General features: G+C 46.6%; 1 protein-coding gene across 1 annotated transcript in view; it reads right to left on the reverse strand.

Moving 5' to 3' along the window:
- Positions 1-17,206: 17,206 nt before the first annotated feature.
- The window catches only part of LOC134453032 (collagen alpha-1(I) chain-like), a 2,599-nt gene continuing 2,091 nt past the window's right edge, over positions 17,207-17,714 (reverse strand). The window contains exon 5 of the mRNA XM_063203789.1: positions 17,207-17,515. The gene's annotated coding sequence lies outside the window, so the exon portion shown is untranslated. The remainder of the gene's footprint in view (positions 17,516-17,714) is intronic.

Below are 17,714 nucleotides of genomic sequence, written 5' to 3' on the forward strand. Positions count from 1 at the left end.
TTCTTCATTCACCATCCCATTTGAAAATGAAATACAATGCTGCTGTCGTGATATCGTCACAAGGCTACGAGGAGGCAAGTGAGCAAGGGAGAACGGGAGTTTGCATATTGGAATCCACCCCATGATACCGGACAAAGATGGCCGCAGCCAGGCATGGGAAATGCCAAAAGGCTGAACACGCCACTTAGTGATTTTTTTAAAACTTATTTAAACACAAAAAACACATTGCCTTAAAATCAATTCTGTAGCTTACTGGGAGCCAATGCAGCGATCTTATAATTGGAGTAACATGGTCGAACTTCCTTGTACTGTACTAAATCTCCCTTCACAATGCAATTCCCTTTTCCGATTGGCTATTAGGTGACCATTGCTGTAATTTCTTTGAACAGGTCAAACATCTAAATTCTGGTGCAGTTGGCAGGATTCATACAAATTTAAAGACGGTCAAAGTAAAAAGAAATAGCATAACCGTAAAGGGAGATAAAAGGTCGACTGATGTCAATGAAGTTAATGTCTTACAACTCTGTCTCCATGCAAGTTTTAAGCCTCCGCATTTCCATTAACTTAATCAAATCGCTCACCTTGTCAGCTGGTATCCCTAACTCACCTTGGATAACAGCTATAAGTGTATTGTAATGCAAAGATAAATGTAAAGATGAAAAAGTAACATACGCACAATAGTTATACAAGTCCTTGCCTTCTGCATCTCCCCTGGAATAAATTCAAAAGAACAAAATAAGACATAACTTGGTACCAAATAGTACAGTTAACATTATATTGTAAATACAATGAATTACAATGGACTGTGTTCATTGTAACATATTTTTGTTTTTTTACATGTGAGTGTACTGTACATGCCTGCAAGTGTGTGTGTGTGTGCATGTGCATGTGTTCAAATGTAAGTATGTATTTTCGTTAGTGTTAGAGATTACCGAGGGGCCAGGAGGTCCGTCTTTGCCAGGTGCCCCCTTGAAGCCTGGACCACCAGGGGTCCCAAAAGGCCCCCGCCCCCCACCAGAGCCCCGTGGACCGGGCCCCCCAGGAGGAGCAGAACACAGATCATTACATTACAGAACGTAGCTAAAACTTTTATCCAAATGAATTTAGAAATATTACAGGGTATTGGTTACAGTCCCTGTAGCAGAGCGGGGATAGTTGGATTGCTTAAGGGCACTTTAACCATTTTTCGTATTGTTTTTGTTTTTATTATTTTTTTCACGTCATGGTTGTGTACAAGAATTTATGGTATAACTGATTTCATTTGAGTAGGAAGGCAGTTTTATCGTGCAATGCCTTCTTAAGATGAAAGGAAATTGTCTTCACATTCAGTTCAGCATTCAATACCATAATACCACAACAACTCATCAGAAAACTGGACAAACTAGGTTTCAGCACCTCCCTCTGCAACTGGCTGCTGGACTTCCTGATGCAAAGACCACAAGCAGTACGGGTAGGGAACAACACCTCAAGCACCCTGACCCTGAGCACGGGGGCTCCGCAAGGTTGTGTTCTCAGCCCCCTGCTGTTCACGCTGCTGACACACGACTGCACAACGACCCACAGCACTAACCATCTAGTGAAGTTTGCGGATGATACAACACTGGTGGGCCTCATCACCAAGGGCGATGAGACTCACTACAGAGAAGAAGTAGACCTGCTGGCCAGATGGTGCAAAGACAACAACCTCCTGCTGAATGTCAACAAGACCAAGGAGATTGTTGTCAACTTCCAAAGGGTCCAAAAACAACTGCCACCACTGACCATCGACGGCGATGCTGTGGAGAGAGTGAGCAGCACCAAGTTCCTTGGAGTGCACATCAGCGACGACCTCTCTTGGACCACCAACACTACATCACTGGCGAAGAAAGCCCATCAGCGTCTCTACTTCCTGCGCAAACTAAAGAAGGCAAGTGCTACACCCTCCATCATGACAACATTCTACAGAGGAACCATAGAGAGCGTCGTGTCCAACTGCATCACAGTGTGGGGAGGAAGCTGCACGGAGAAAAACAGGAAGACACTCCAGCGTGTTGTGAACACAGCAAAGAAGATCATTGGAGTACCACTCCCCTCCCTGCAGGACATTTACACCACACGCCTCGCCCGGAAAGCACTGATGATCATCAAAGACACAAGCCACCCTGCATACAAACTGTTCAGCCTCCTGCCCTCTGGAAAGAGGTACAGGCGCCTCCGTTCCCGTACCACCAGGCTGGCGAGCAGCACAATGCACCAAGCGATCAAGATGCTGAACACTCAACCCACTCTCCCTCCACTGTCAGCCTCTAGCCAGCAAGGCCACTGACAACCCCCCCCCATCCCCCACCACCATATCTGCGACTGAACATTCCACCTGCACTACTATACTTGTGACTGAACTTTCAACCTGCACTAACTCAAAACATGCACACACACACACGCACGCACGCACGCACGCACGCACGCACGCACGCACGCACGCACGCACGCACGCACGCACGCACGCACGCACGCACACACACACACACACACACACACACACACACACACACACACACACACACACACACACACACACACAAGCACACTGCACTTTCTGCACTAAACCCAAACATAAACACACTGACACACACTGACACACACACACACACAGACACACGAACACACACACAGACGCACACCGCACCTTCTACCTGCACTAAACACACACACACACACACACACACACACACACACACACACACACACACACACACACACACACACACACACACACACACACACACACACACACACACACACACACACACACACACACACACACACACACACACACTGCTGCTGGTGTACTTGACAGACCTTTTTAATATTTATTTTTCTTCAAAATGCTACTATTACCATGTCAGAACGCTATAAAGGACTTTTTTAGGAAAAGCACAAAAGCACAACAATACCTCTTAATGTATGTCCTCTACAAGTCTTCTGTTGTCCAGTCTTGCACTTTAAATGTCTGTATGAGCACTGTCTATGTCCATACTGTCTTAAGTCCATGTATAAGTACTGTCTATGTCTATACTGTCTATGTCCTTACCTAGATTAGTCTATGTCTGTATGGGAAAGCAAGAAATGTAATTTCAAATTATTTGTATGACCAGTGCATGTAAAGAAATTGACAATAAAACCTACTTGACTACTTGACTTGACATCCAGAGTGGCCAGAGTGTTGCCATGGGACCGGCACGGTGAATCTTACAGGGACTCACCTGGTGCCCCAGGTTCACCTGGGTAACCTGGTTCACCATGCCATCCTTTAGGACCCGGAGGACCAGGGGGGCCTTGTTTAGAGCAGCAGTCACAGCAGTTGCAGCAGCCACCACAGCCACCACAATCACCACACCCACCAGAGCCATCACACTCTGACTGTGGAATAGAATGGAATGTTATAGAATAGAATAGAATGGAATGGAGTAGAATTGGATGTTATAGAGTACAATGGAATACGAAAGTGTTACAGAATAGAACAGTTCGTTAGAATAGAGTAAAATATAATAGAATAGTATGGAATGGAATAGAATAGAATTGAATATAGTTTGCGATATCATTGTATTATCACCCAGTGAGCAGACGGAACGTCTTCTGATTGGCTGAGCAGGTGTCCTTTATTCCCCGGTAGCAGGACACCTATGATGTCATGCGGGCGTGCGGGCGTCCAAGTTGCTTCTTTTCTAACTTTCTGGCGAAGTGCCGTTACTAGTTCTATCGCATCTGGTTGTCTAGTCAAGACCGCGTCGTTAGTTCTATCGCATCTGGTTGTCTAGTCAAGACCCCGTTACTAATTCTATCGCATCTGGTTGTCAAGTCAAAAACCCAGTCGTCAATTCTATCGCATTTGGTTGTCAAGTCACCCCAACATTCTGCGCGCGTCCTTATGCCTCCGATAGAGGCGCGTCTCACTAGATTAGGAAGTGGTGCCCATAGCAACGTACCAAGCGCAGTGGTGAATCTACCTTCTCACGAAGCCTTAGATCAACATGTTAATAAATTAATACTTAAATGCTGGTAACCGGGTGATAAGCGGAATAGCGGCCTTCGAGGTGTCCCGATATCAAGGGAAAATGGACTTGGCGAAGCGAACAGCCCTTCGGCTGCGCCGTCGGGCTGTTTAGAACGCTCCGCCTCGTCCATTATTTCCCTTGATATCGGGACACCTCGTCGTCCGCTATTCCATACGTAGGCCTATCATGTCATGCCATATACAGCATACTATGTCACAGAGATGGGACCAAGTCACTAATTTGCAAGTCGCAGGGTAAGTCTCAAGTCCTTCCAATCAAGTCTGAGTCAAGTCACAAGTTAAGACACATTTGACCAAGTCAAGTCCAAGTCCAAGTCGTGCCAAAGCCAAGTCAAGTCCAAGTCCAAGTCTTATTTTTTCCAAGTCCTTAACAAGTCACCTTGTATTCTATGTGCAATATTGACAATTACTTTTAGTCATAAATTAATTACTTCATGTCCCCCTTTGCTAGTCATGTCCCTTACGAAAATTGACCATGGTATAACCACGATTTCATGCTTTGTTTTAGCATGGTTCGGCTTGTTTTTTGGTTTGACTAGGTTTAACTATAAAATGAACCATGGTTTTACGCTGAAAACTAACCATGGTTTTACGCTGAAAACTAACCATGGTTTTACCCAAGGTTTATAAATATTCATTAAATTGCACTTAGTTTCCGCTTCTTTTATCCAATGCACATATTGGTGACAGTTTTTGGAGCAATGTGGGGTTAGGTGCCTTGCTCAAGGGCACTTCAGTCATGGATGGAGGTGAAGGGAGAGGTAGCCTGATTATCATAGACGTTCAAATCTCTTTGAGATTTGGTCTGACCAAGAGCATAACAATTAACTTTTCCCAAACGGCATGGTTTTCCCGCCTCCCTTGGTTTTCTTATGGTTGTTTGCTTACCGACAAAGTGGGAGGAGTTACCGTATTTTCGGGAACTCAGAAAGTACTTGCATGGCTCTTGACCTGACTAGTTGCAATGCTGAAAGTGTTGCCTCACTAGGAGGGCACAGCCTGGCTAAGGGAGATGTAGGCCTAAGGGTGGGATTCAAAGCTGCAACTCTGTGATCTTCAGTCCAACTCCCTAACCATTACACCACAGCTGCAAACAGCTGCAAACATGCGTGATACTATGGATGGTTCAGATTACTATGGAGAAACCATAGTTACTACAGTAAAACCATGTTTACAGTAAAACCATGGACGCTTTTCGTAAGGAGTTCTAAACAAAAATAGTAGGCCTACTGGTACTGTTGAAGGGTAAATTGATTAGTTTTTCTTTCTTTCATGCATTTTTTCACACATAAATGCAAAAAATAATATAATCAGATGACTTGGAATGCTATTGCAAGTCATTGCAAGCTAAAACTGTCAAGTCAAGTCAAGTCTCAAGTCAACAGCGTACAAGTCGAGTCAAGTCACAAGTCATTCACAATATTGGCAAGTCAAGTCTCAAGTCGAGTCATTTGTGACTCAAGTCACAAGTCAGTCCAAGTCACAAGTCACAAGTCCACATCTCTGCTATGTCATGCATTATAGATCATAGATACAAATGAATCTTTTATTACCTCTTCATTTCCACACCAATTTCCATTCAAACCTAAAGGATGAATATTACACTTTGATAAAATATACAAATATATTCTGAAATGTAAATAACCAAAAATACTGCTTGATTAATATTTGACCATTATTGATAATTATTCAATATAAAATCTTTTTGCTCCAAAATAAGAATGCAGAAATGAAATAGATTTCAAAACTACAAAACTGCAAAATGTAAAAAATATTTTTCCACTCACCACCCAGATGCATAAGCAGCAATACTGCCACCAATTGGTCACTCTGATCAAGCCAGACATGGTCACCTCCACTCACAATGATGCAGCCCTCTGATCAGACAACTATACTTGGATCTCTTCAATTCTTTTCTTCCTTGGATTTCTCGAACGACAGTTCACCGGACACCACAGCACAACACACCATAGAACAGTTACATTGCAACACAGTAAGTGGATGGCATGAGATTGCTGTTCCGTTGGAGGATAGGATGTGAAGCCATCGTGTGCAAGTTCTTGCAGCCAGGCAGGCGCATATATTGATGAAATTATAGCAACGGATACAAGAGCATCATCTAGAGGGGACTGCATAAGTGTGTTTAGAAAGTCCACTTTTGGACAAAGTGTCATGAGCACTCTCTCTCCCTGGTAGCAACCTTAATTGCATTCAATTATCTGCCACTCTGCTCACTCTCTCCCTACTCTGCCTAACGAGCTCCACCTGGCTCCGCCCTGCTCTGCTCTTGTTACCTGGCCAGCTGCACTGCATTTCCCACTCACCATCCTCACCTTGCCTCACTCTGTTCTAATTACTCTGCCAGCTGCACTGCATTTCCCCACTAACCTCTCCCAGTATATCAAGCCCTGTTTTTCAGCCAAGCCCTGTCAGATCGTCTTCAAACCCAGACCAGTAACCTGCCTGTCTGCGCTCTGACTCCTGTCTGTGATTCTGATCCTTTCTTGACTGCCTCCTTGTTCTACTGCCCCGACTATCCCGACCTGCCTTCTGGATCTCGACTACTCTCCGATCTTCAGCCCCTCCGGTAACTCGATTCTGCCTTCTGTCTCTCACCACGATTATTGCCCAGCCCTGATCTGTACTTCTGCCTGCCATTCATATTGCTTTTGTGTGTGTGTTCCCCCAGGTCTCCGACCACCAGACGAGCGAGCCCAGACGCTTCACCACCCTCAGCCCGATACGCGGCTCGATCACTGGGGGACGCACACAAAAGGCACTTTGGACTCGAACCCCCCGGACACTTGGTGGCCACCGGAGCCCAGGTAACCCACAGGACCCTGAAAAACCCCAGAATCCCAAGCACCCTGGAACCCCTGACACCCCTGGCACTCCTAGCACCCCTGGAACCGGAACCTCCCAAGACCTCACGATCATCTCACTCCTCTTCCCCCCTGAACCCCTCAATAAAGAACTCTGAATTTGAACTTGCGCTCTTGGGTCCTCTTCTGTCCGTGACAGAACGATCTGACCATCATGGACCCAGCGCACTCCCTGACCACGATGGAGGAAGAGCCAGAGATGACTGCCCTACAGCGACTGGAACGCACTGAGGGAGACATCAATCGGATGGCTGGCGACATCGCTTCCCTTCTCCAGCTAGTCAACCAGCAGCAACAACAGATCCAGCAGCAACAGCAACAGCTTCAGCCAGCAGCAGCAACAGTTTCAGCTGCAACAGCAACAGTTTCCAACTGCAGCAACAACAGCTAGCCCAAGCCCTGCAACTACTCTCAAATCCGGCTACTCCACCTGCACCCACCCCTGGTTCTTCTGTTCCAGTACCACCGACACTCCTTCATCCCTCCGCTGCAGGTCCCAATGCTGCAGGCCCGGCAGTGCTGCCACCAGATCCCCACGCTCCTGAACCAAAGATTGGGAAACCCAGAACGTTTTGATGGAAACCAGAAGCAAGTAAGACCATTCTTGAGCAGCTGCCGAATCCAGTTCGCACTACAGCCCAGGACTTTCTCAACAGAGGGAGCCCAAGGTGGGGTACGTCATCACACATCTCACACCGTCGAGCTCGGTTGTGGGGAACGGCGGAATTCGACCGGCAAACCCCAGCCTGTGCCTCCTTCAGTGCCTTTGAGGAGGAGATGTTAAAGGTCTTTGACCTTGGCTCGCCAACAGCCGAAGCGTCACAAGCTCTGCTCACCATCCGTCAGGGCAATAGGACAGTAGCAGACTTCTCCATTGACTTTCGTACCCTGGCCAGTCAAAGCTCGTTTAACCCAGAGGCACTGGTGCAAGCCTTCCTCCACAGCCTGGCGGACTATATCAAAGACGAGCTTGTTTCCCATGACCCGCCCTCAACGCTTGATGCCGCTATTGACCTTGCCGTCCGCATTGACCGCCGTATACAGACCCGGAGGAGGGAGAAGGGCCGTCTCAGTCAACCTGCCATCCGCACTCGGGTCGATACCTCCTCTGTCCAGCCCCTGCCTGTCAAGTCCCAAAGCCAACTCAATCAGCCTGACCCATGGAGATTGGCCGTGCCTCTGAACTCCCGAGGAGCGTCGACGCCGTCTAAGCTCCAACCTTTGCCTCTACTGTGGTGGTGAAAATCACCGTGTCGCCACTTGTCCGGCAAAAGCCGCAGCTCACCAGGTGTAAGGGAGATCCGGGTGAGCTCAACAAATCTTCAGTCTCCCTCCATCCGAAAAACCCTGCTTCATCTCCGCCTTCAGCTTTCCGACACCAATCATACGTTGGCCGCCTTGTGGATTCCGGAGCTGAAGCAAACATCATGGACCCTGAGCTTGCACGGCAACTGGGCGTGAACCATCATCAACTGACACAACCCATTCCTGCACGAGCCCTGGATGGGCATCATCTTGGCACTGTCACTCACATCTCCGCCCCTGTGACAATCCTGCTGTCAGGAAACCACCAGGAGTCCATCCAGTTCCACCTCCTACACTCACCTGGCCAACCACTCATCCTTGGATACCCGTGGCTCCGTCAGCACAACCCCCACATCGACTGGGAGACCGGAACAGTCCGTGAGTGGGGAAGGAGTTGTCACCAGACCTGTTTAAGGGGGGCCACCCCTGCCCGTTCACCGGGAAATATCTAGCGCTTACCCCCCGACATATCCAATGTTCAGGCCTGTTACCACAGCCTGAAAGAGGTGTTCAACAAATCCAAGGCGACATCTCTACCCACACAGACCCTATGACTGCGCGATTGATCTCCTGCCTGGGCACAGCACCCCCCAAGGGTCGTCTTTATTCACTGTCTGCCCCGGAAAGAAAGGCCATGGAGGACTACATAATGACTCTCTTGCCGCCGGGATAATCAGACCGTCATCTTCCCCCGCAGGAGCGGGATTCTTCTTTGTCGGTAAGAAGGACGGTTCTCTTCGTCCATGCATAGATTACCGGGTCTGAACGACATCACGGTTAAGAATCGCTACCCACTGCCCTTACTTTCGTCTGCCTTCGAACTGCTGCAGGGAGCCCACCGTATTCTCAAAGCTGGACCTTCGCAATGCCTACCATCTGGTGCGGGTGAGGGAGGGAGACGAATGGAAGACAGCGTTCAACACACCAACAGGCCACTATGAATATCTCGTCATGCCCTTCGGCCTCACCAATGCCCCAGCAGTTTTTCAAAGCCCTAGTGAATGATATCCTCAGGGACATGCTAAATACGTTCGTATTTGTGTACCTTGACGATATTTTAATATTCTCAAAGACTCTGTCAGAACACACGCACCACGTCCAGTTGGTCCTGCGCCGCCTGCTGGAGAACTCTCTTTTCGTGAAGGCAGAGAAGTGCGAGTTCCATGCCAAAAACCGTTTCATTCCTGGGGTATGTGGTGACCGAGGGCAGCATTCAGATGGATCTCACGAAGGTGTCGGCTGTCACTTCCTGGCCAGTTCCTGAGTCTCGGAAAAAGTTGCAACAGTTCCTGGGCTTTGCAAACTTTTTATAGGAGATTCATCAGAAAAACTATAGCACTGTGGCTGCACCACTCACGGCGCTAACCAGCACTAAACAACCGTACCAATGGACATCAGCTGCTGATAAGGCCTTCAATATCCTCAAGACACGTTTTTCACTTCTGCTCCCATCCTCCAGATGCCAGATGCAGCAAGGCAGTTTGTGGTGGAGGTAGATGCTTCAGACGTGGGAGTGGGTGCAGTGCTTTCTCAAAGAGCAGCTGGAGGATGGCAAGATGCACCCCTGTGCCTTCTACTCCCGTCGGCTAACCCCAGCCGAATGCAACTACGACATTGGGAACCGCGAGCTGTTGGCTGGTCAAGCTCGCCCTTGAAGAATGGCGGCACTGGTTAGAGGGGTCAAAGGAACCATTCGTAGTGTGGACAGACCACAAAAAACCTGAGTATATCCAAACAGCCAGGAGGCTGAACTCCCGGTCAACAGCGGTGGTCTCTGTTCTTTACCCGCTTCAATTTCACGCTCTCCTACCGCCGGGATCTCGCAACATCAAACCTGATGCCCTTTCCCGGATGTTTCAGAAGGACGAGACCACCGCCATGCCAGCCCCCATTCTTCCCAGCCACTTTGTCGTAGCGGCCCTCACCTGGGAGATCGAGAAGCAGGTCATGGAGGCTCTTCGGGACCAGCCAGGCCCAAGCACCAGCGCCCCCAACCGTCTGTTTGTTCCAGCAAAGCTCAGGTCACCTGTGATTCAGTGGGGGCACGAATCCCGTCTGGCCTGTCATCCCGGCATCACTCGCACCCTTCATCTGGTCCGCCAGCGGTTCTGGTGGCGGCGGATGAGACGGGATATCAGAGAATTCATCCGAGCTTGTCCCACTTGTAACCGAAACAAGACCCCCAACCAGCCTCCTGCTGGGTTGCTGCAACCCCTACTCATACCCAAGAGGCCCTGGTCCCATGTTTCACTGGACTTTGTTACGGGTCTTCCGCCCTCTGACGGACACACAGTTATCCTTACATTGTTGACCGCTTTAGTAAGATGACCCATTTTGTACCTCTTCCTAAACTACCCTCTGCTAAGGAGACAGCCCAGGTGGTCCTGGAACATGTGTTTCGTATCCATGGCCTACCCCAGGATATAGTGTCAGACCGGGGCCCACAATTTTCAGCAACCTTTTGGAAGGCTGTCATCTCCTCGGGCCACCGCCAGCCTATCATCTGGATTCCACCCGCAGTCAAACGGCCAAACTGAACGCATGAACCAGGAGCTGGAGAAGGCACTGAGGTGCATGGCCTCCCAAAATCCCCGGGCCTGGGCTCAACACCTGCTCTGGTGGAATATGCCCATAATTCACTCACCAGCTCCGCCACCGGGCTCTCCCCCTTTCAGTGTGTCTACGGTATCAACCCCCACTGTTTGCCAGCCAGGAAGCGGATGCCACCTGTCCGTCTGCTCTTGCGTATGCCCGCCGCTGCCGCCGCACTTGGGCCCAGGCGCGCACTATGCTTCTGAAGTCTGGAACCAGCTACGTCGTCGGTGCCAACCGACGGAGGACCCCAGCACCTACTTACCGGGTTGGTCAGAAGGTCTGGCTGTCTGCCCGGGATCTGCCGCTGCGGGTTGAATCACGAAAACTGGCCCCTCGCTTCATTGGTCCTTTTCCTGTACAGAAAGTCATCAGTCCAACGGCGGTTCGACTTCAGTTGCCCACTTCCATGCGGGTCCATCCCACCTTCCACGTCTCCAAGGTCAAGCCGGTCCATGAAAGTCCCCTGGTCCCTGCAGCTCCGGCGCCGCCTCCTCGCCTCATAGATGGCGGTCCTGTCTTCACCGTCCGGCGGCTGCTCCGCTCTAGGCGAAGGGGTAGGGGTCTCCAGTACCTCGTTGACTGGGAGGGTTATGGTCCGGAGGAGAGGACCTGGATCCCGGCCAGGAGGATAGTGGACCGGACCCTCATCACTGACTTCCACCGACTACATCCTGATCAGCCTGCAATCCGTAGGGGCCGTCCCAGAGGGGTCCCTAGCCATCCTGCCCGACCAGCTTCCTGTCCTGTGCCTGACCCTGCTCCTGTCTCAGTACCTGTCCTGTCTCCCGACCGTGACCCTCCAGCTCCTTCTGAGGATGAGGATGTTCACTCAGACCGCTCGGAGGAGTTCTGACCCGCCGCCTGCTCCCCTCCACCCTCCCGGCATGATGTTGTTCTTGGGACTTCTGGGGCCGTCCCTTGGAGGGGGGGTCCTGTCATGAGCACTCTCTCTCCCTGGTAGCAACCTTAATTGCATTCAATTATCTGCCACTCTGCTCACTCTCTCCCTACTCTGCCTAACGAGCTCCACCTGGCTCCGCCCTGCTCTGCTCTTGTTACCTGGCCAGCTGCACTGCATTTCCCACTCACCATCCTCACCTTGCCTCACTCTGTTCTAATTACTCTGCCAGCTGCACTGCATTTCCCCACTAACCTCTCCCAGTATATCAAGCCCTTTTTTTCAGCCAAGCCCTGTCAGATCGTCTTCAAACCCGGACCAGTAACCTGCCGGTCTGCGCTCTGACTCCTGTCTGTGATTCTGATCCTTTCTTGACTGCCTCCTTGTTCTACCTGCCCCGACTATCCCGACCTGCCTTCTGGATCTCGACTACTCTCCGATCTTCAGCCCCTCCGGTAACTCGATTCTGCCTTCTGTCTCTCACCACGATTATTGCCCAGCCCTGATCTGTACTTCTGCCTGCCATTCATATTGCTTTTGTGTGTGTGTTCCCCCAGGTCTCCGACCACCAGACGAGCGAGCCCAGACGCTTCACCACCCTCAGCCCGATACGCCGCTCGATCACTGGGGGACACACACACTAAGCACTTTGGACTGGACACCCCCGGACATTTGGTGACCCCCGGAACCCAGGTAACCCACAGGACCCGGAAAAACCCCAGAGCCCCAAGCACCCCTGGAACCCCTGACACCCCTGGCACTCCTAGCACCCCTGGAACCGGAACCTCCCAAGACCTCACGATCATCTCACTCCTCTTCCCCCCTGAACCCCTCAATAAAGAACTCTGAATTTGAACTTGCGCTCTTGGGTCCTCTTCTGTCCGTGACACAAAGCTCAGTAAAAACAGCCGGGCCATGGAATATTATTCCTGTAAATATCAGGCAAAGCAACACGCTTAGTAGTTTTAAATCAGGTCTTAAGAAATGGCTAAAAGCGGGGCAGCACTGTGGACATTTTTAGTCATTGATCTTGTGTTTTGTGTCTTGATGTTTACTTTATCATATATCTGGTGTTTTTTTTTCTTTCATTTCTTTAGTTTATCTTTTTAATTATGTATACTTGGTATACTTGGTCATGCAATATAATAGGCCAATTTGCAAATAGTGCACCCATTGTATTGTTGTCATATTTTTGTATTATTATTCATTTTAATCTTTTTTTTTAATCTTAACACCAATTCAAGTCCAGGGACTACAAATTAAAAAATAATCTGGCTCAATTGTATGTTGTGCGTAGACATGTAGAGAGTGAGTAGACATACGTGCACACATGCACGCACACTCGCATACGAATGTACCTGCAGGCATGCATGCACGGGCAAACACACAAACAAGGGATACACTGAGATTGAAATATTTCAAAGTCTTGCAGCTACTTTCACTGATTATAGTTGAAAGTCTTAAGCTCTAGGGGGGGTTAGAGGATAGCGTAAACACGCCCACACATGCTCTCTCTCTCACACACACACACACACACACACACACACACACACACACACACACACACACACACACACACACACACACACACACACACACACACACACACACACACAACCGCCGCGCACACACACACACACACACACACGCACACACACGCACACACACACACACACACACGCACACACACACCCGCCGCGCACACACACACACACACACACACACACACACACACACACACACACACACATACACGCACTAACAGACACACACACACACACACACACACACGCACACACACACACACACCAATTAGTTGAGCCACTGGAGGTTTGTTTTCACATTACATACAGTGTATTTTTTATAGGCCATGTATTTACTTTATTCATTTTTATGTTTTCCAGCAGTAAGAAAGGATCAGGTGCTCCTTCTTAGTAATTACCTCTGTTGGTTGCATGTCAATATCACATTTGGACATTTGCACCCTTTTTCAAATTATTTGCACTTATACTTCAGCACTTGCTTCACTGTAAGCACTTAAAATTCTCTTTCTAATTTTACTCCCTTCCTTCTCATATATTATTGTCACTTTTTATAGGCATTCACCTGGCAGGAATTTCCTCTACTGGGCCTTGAAGTAGTCACTCATGAACTTTGTAATATTCGTTTTATATATCTCTATGGCTATTCTTTGTATGGTTATTCTAATTATTATATTCTCTACACTATTTATTATACTATCCAACTACTAACTAATTAATTATTTATATTTATATTTATTATCCTTTATTTAAACAGCAACCTCTTAACCTTTTAACACATATACACTTTTAAAGAACAACTTCAAGATGTGGGCCATCTTATTTTTATCCTTTTTATAACTAGGAGAGGAAAAGAAGCAAGGAGGGCCTTTCGGCCCGTGCCACCTGAAGCCACTCCCACAGGCACCCAAAAACAAAAACACCCCCACAACATACACACACAAACACACACACACACACACACACACACACACAGTACTCTGAGGTTGAGTGAGATTGAAACACTTCTTGTGCAATAGTTAAACTGTTTGATTTTTCTTTCATGGCCCAAGCCCAGATTTGTAACATGCTGCCTTACTGCTGCCTGCTACCCAGAATGCTTCGCGACACTTTCCCCACAATGGTGAATCTGTAAACAAACATGGCGGCCATCTAATATTTACTCTGACACTTACTTTGATATGAAAAATTGAAGTAAGAAATCAATATTGTAGATGTAATGTAAATATGATGTCGCCCAATCACAATATCTGTTAGTCTTACATAGGCTACTGTAAGCTAAGCGCTAACGTCAATAACCTAAGCCCAACAATAACAACCACATAACATCATGTAGTCCTACATCCCAGAATTACAGTGCAGTACTCTAAGTACGGCTGCTCAAAACAAAATACCTTGAAATACATCTTAATGCAGTGGTTCCCAAACTTTTATCCATGCACGCGGGTCCCCTTGTACATTTCAATGTGGTTCGCGCAACCCCTTACTGTAATGACTCGCCCAGGGAGTGAATCAGTATAGAACCGCAAACTGGCTTATCAATGCTAAAGGTGTTAACATTTTGATTAGTCAAAAGTTAAGGATACATTTTCTTCTAATCTGTGAAAATGTGGTGACCCCACATTTTTGAACTGTAGTGTATGTAGTGTGCCGTATGTAATATGTACTACCGTAGGCATGTGTGCATTTATTTTTTTATTTTTTTTATTTAGCTATGACTTTAACCCTCATGTTATCCTCAGATTTAGGTTACATCTGTGATCCTTGGGGTCATTTTGACCCCAGCCACTTAAATGTCTACAGAATCAGTAGAAGCAATAACTTTTGCACCAGTTTATGCCTCAGATATTTACTGCTGCTCTGTTGGGGACATAAAAAGCCCTTTAGATAAGTCCTAGCACCCCCACACACAGCCCACACACCAAAAAAAACGAATACATGACTAGGCGAAAATGTGCAACAACTGCCCAAAAGTTGCCTTGAATTAGTTTTGGCCCTCGTCCACATCATACATATTGTTAGTTATCAGAGCCCTAAATAAAGCGAAATGTTCTGTTCTAAATAACTAATGGTCATGTATTACACATAATCTAGACATATTGGAACATGTTTTGGCAAAATATGGATGTTCCATTTATGTTTAATAGACTTGAAATAATTTGGGGTCAAATTGACCCCAAGGAACACAGATGTAACCAAAATGTGTACAGCACTTATGGAAAACATTTATGTGAAAATTTCACTTTTTTCACATTGACCCCATATATTTAGGAAAAGTCATCAAAGATGAAGCAAAAGAATTATGTACTTCATGTATTTTTCAGACGTTAAACATTGAATGGGGTCAAATAGACCCCAAGCATAACAGGAGGGTTAACTTTAATAACTGTAATAACGTTATTTCATACGTTTCAAAATAGTCATTTTATCATTACATTACGTAACATCTCTACACTTTCTACAGGATTGTTGTTTCATTACCTTTCATTCTATACTACTACATAGACTGGAACACTGGGTTGGTTTTACGGGCATAGTGATCGACTGGTTAAAATCGTACTTACAACAAAGAAGTTTTTTTGTCGCCATTGGAAGACATACTTCATCACCAATGTCTCTGGATTGTGGGGTCCCCCAGGGCTCCATTCTGGGACCACTACTGTTCAATCTGTATATGTTGCCACTGGGACACATTATCGAGAATAACTCCATAAATTACCATAGCTATGCGGATGATACCCAGCTCTACTTATCTATGTCCCCCAATGACTACACCCCCCTTGAATCACTCTATCATTGCATGGACCAAATTAACAAATGGATGTCTCACAATTTCCTCCAGCTGAACACAGAAAAAACTGAAGTAATTATATTTGGGAAAAGAGAGGAGAGACAAAAGATTGCTACTATCCTTGAAACGAAGGGACTGAAACCAAGGGAAACAGTTAAAAATCTTGGGGTCCTCATTGACAGTGACCTAAATTTCAACAGTCACATGAAAGCTATTACTAAGTCTGCATTCTATCACATAAAAAACGTCTCTAAATTTAGGGGCCTGATGTCTAAACATGATCTGGAGAAGCTAATACATGCCTTCATTTCTAGTAAAGTCGATTACTGTAACAGTCTGTTTACTGACCTCCCAAATAAGACCATTAAACAGCTTCAACTGGTACAAAATGCAGCTGCAAGGGTTCTTACAAAGACAAGGAAGTTTGACCACATTACTCCAATTTTAAGATCGCTGCATTGGCTCCCAGTAAGCTACAGAATTGATTTTAAGGCAATGCTACTTGTATTTAAATCATTAAATGGAATGGGACCCACATATCTACTGGATATGTTTCAGCTGTATGCACCGGCCAGGTCACTAAGGTCAACGGAGAAGAATTTGCTGGTGATTCCAAAAGTCAAAACAAAATGTGGAGAGGCAGCCTTTAGCTTCTATGCTTCAAAGCTTTGGAACCAGCTTCCAGATGACGTAAAAAATGCACCCACTATTGATAGCTTTAAATCTAGACTCAAGACAAAGCTGTTCTCAGATGCTTTCTTAAATTATTGAATGAAAAGACGGTAAAATAAGAGAAGTAAATTAGTAAAATAAGAATTGTTTTTCAAGGTTTTATGTTTATTTATGTTTTATTTTATTATTATTTTTACCTTATGTTTTATCTTAATGTTTTAAATGTTTTTTTGACTCTAATTCATTTCCCTGTTTTCCTTTCATTTACATTTGTTAACTTTGTGAAGCACATTGAGTTGCACCTGTGTATGAAATGCGCTATATAAATAAACTTGCCTTGCCTTGCCTTGCCTTGGGTGAGAGTGACTTCTGCTCCCAACCAGAAAAGAGAACTACAAAATGTTGTCTTAATTTACAATTCTTACACCTGGCTTGTTTCCAGCGCAACATAAAAGAGCCGCACAAAAGTTTAACGTTTTTTGATATTTATTTGCGAAAATTAAAGTGAATTGTGAAAAAGGTCAAAAAGAAAGATGCATAGGGATAAAAGTGTGTGGATATGTGCTGGGCCCAAGCAGCCTAAAGGTGAAGCAGAGGGGCATAACAGTGTATGAAACATCGCCAGAACTTCATTGATATGGTACAGGTGTATAATAGAAGTGTGTAAGCAAAAAATTCATTCATTTTCTTCAAGGAGAAGGTTGGTTCCACCATTGGTTTGTCACTGATAACTTGGTGCATCATGACATTTGCATGGGTGTGGGAGGCAGATCTAGACTGGAGGGAGAGAGAAACACTATTAGAGAAAAGCAGGTATCAAAATCAATGACAAATATTAGCTGGCATAAAAAAAATATGAGGAACCTCCTCCAAGCACCCCACAGTGACAACTGAAGAACGCTTTGTTTGTACAGTGCATCTTCATGTCCCCACTGTGCAGAATTGTATTCATATACTCAGGGCCGCTGACAACTTT

The sequence above is a fragment of the Engraulis encrasicolus genome, chromosome 1 (assembly GCF_034702125.1).
Source record: "Engraulis encrasicolus isolate BLACKSEA-1 chromosome 1, IST_EnEncr_1.0, whole genome shotgun sequence".
Lineage (NCBI taxonomy): Eukaryota > Metazoa > Chordata > Actinopteri > Clupeiformes > Engraulidae > Engraulis > Engraulis encrasicolus.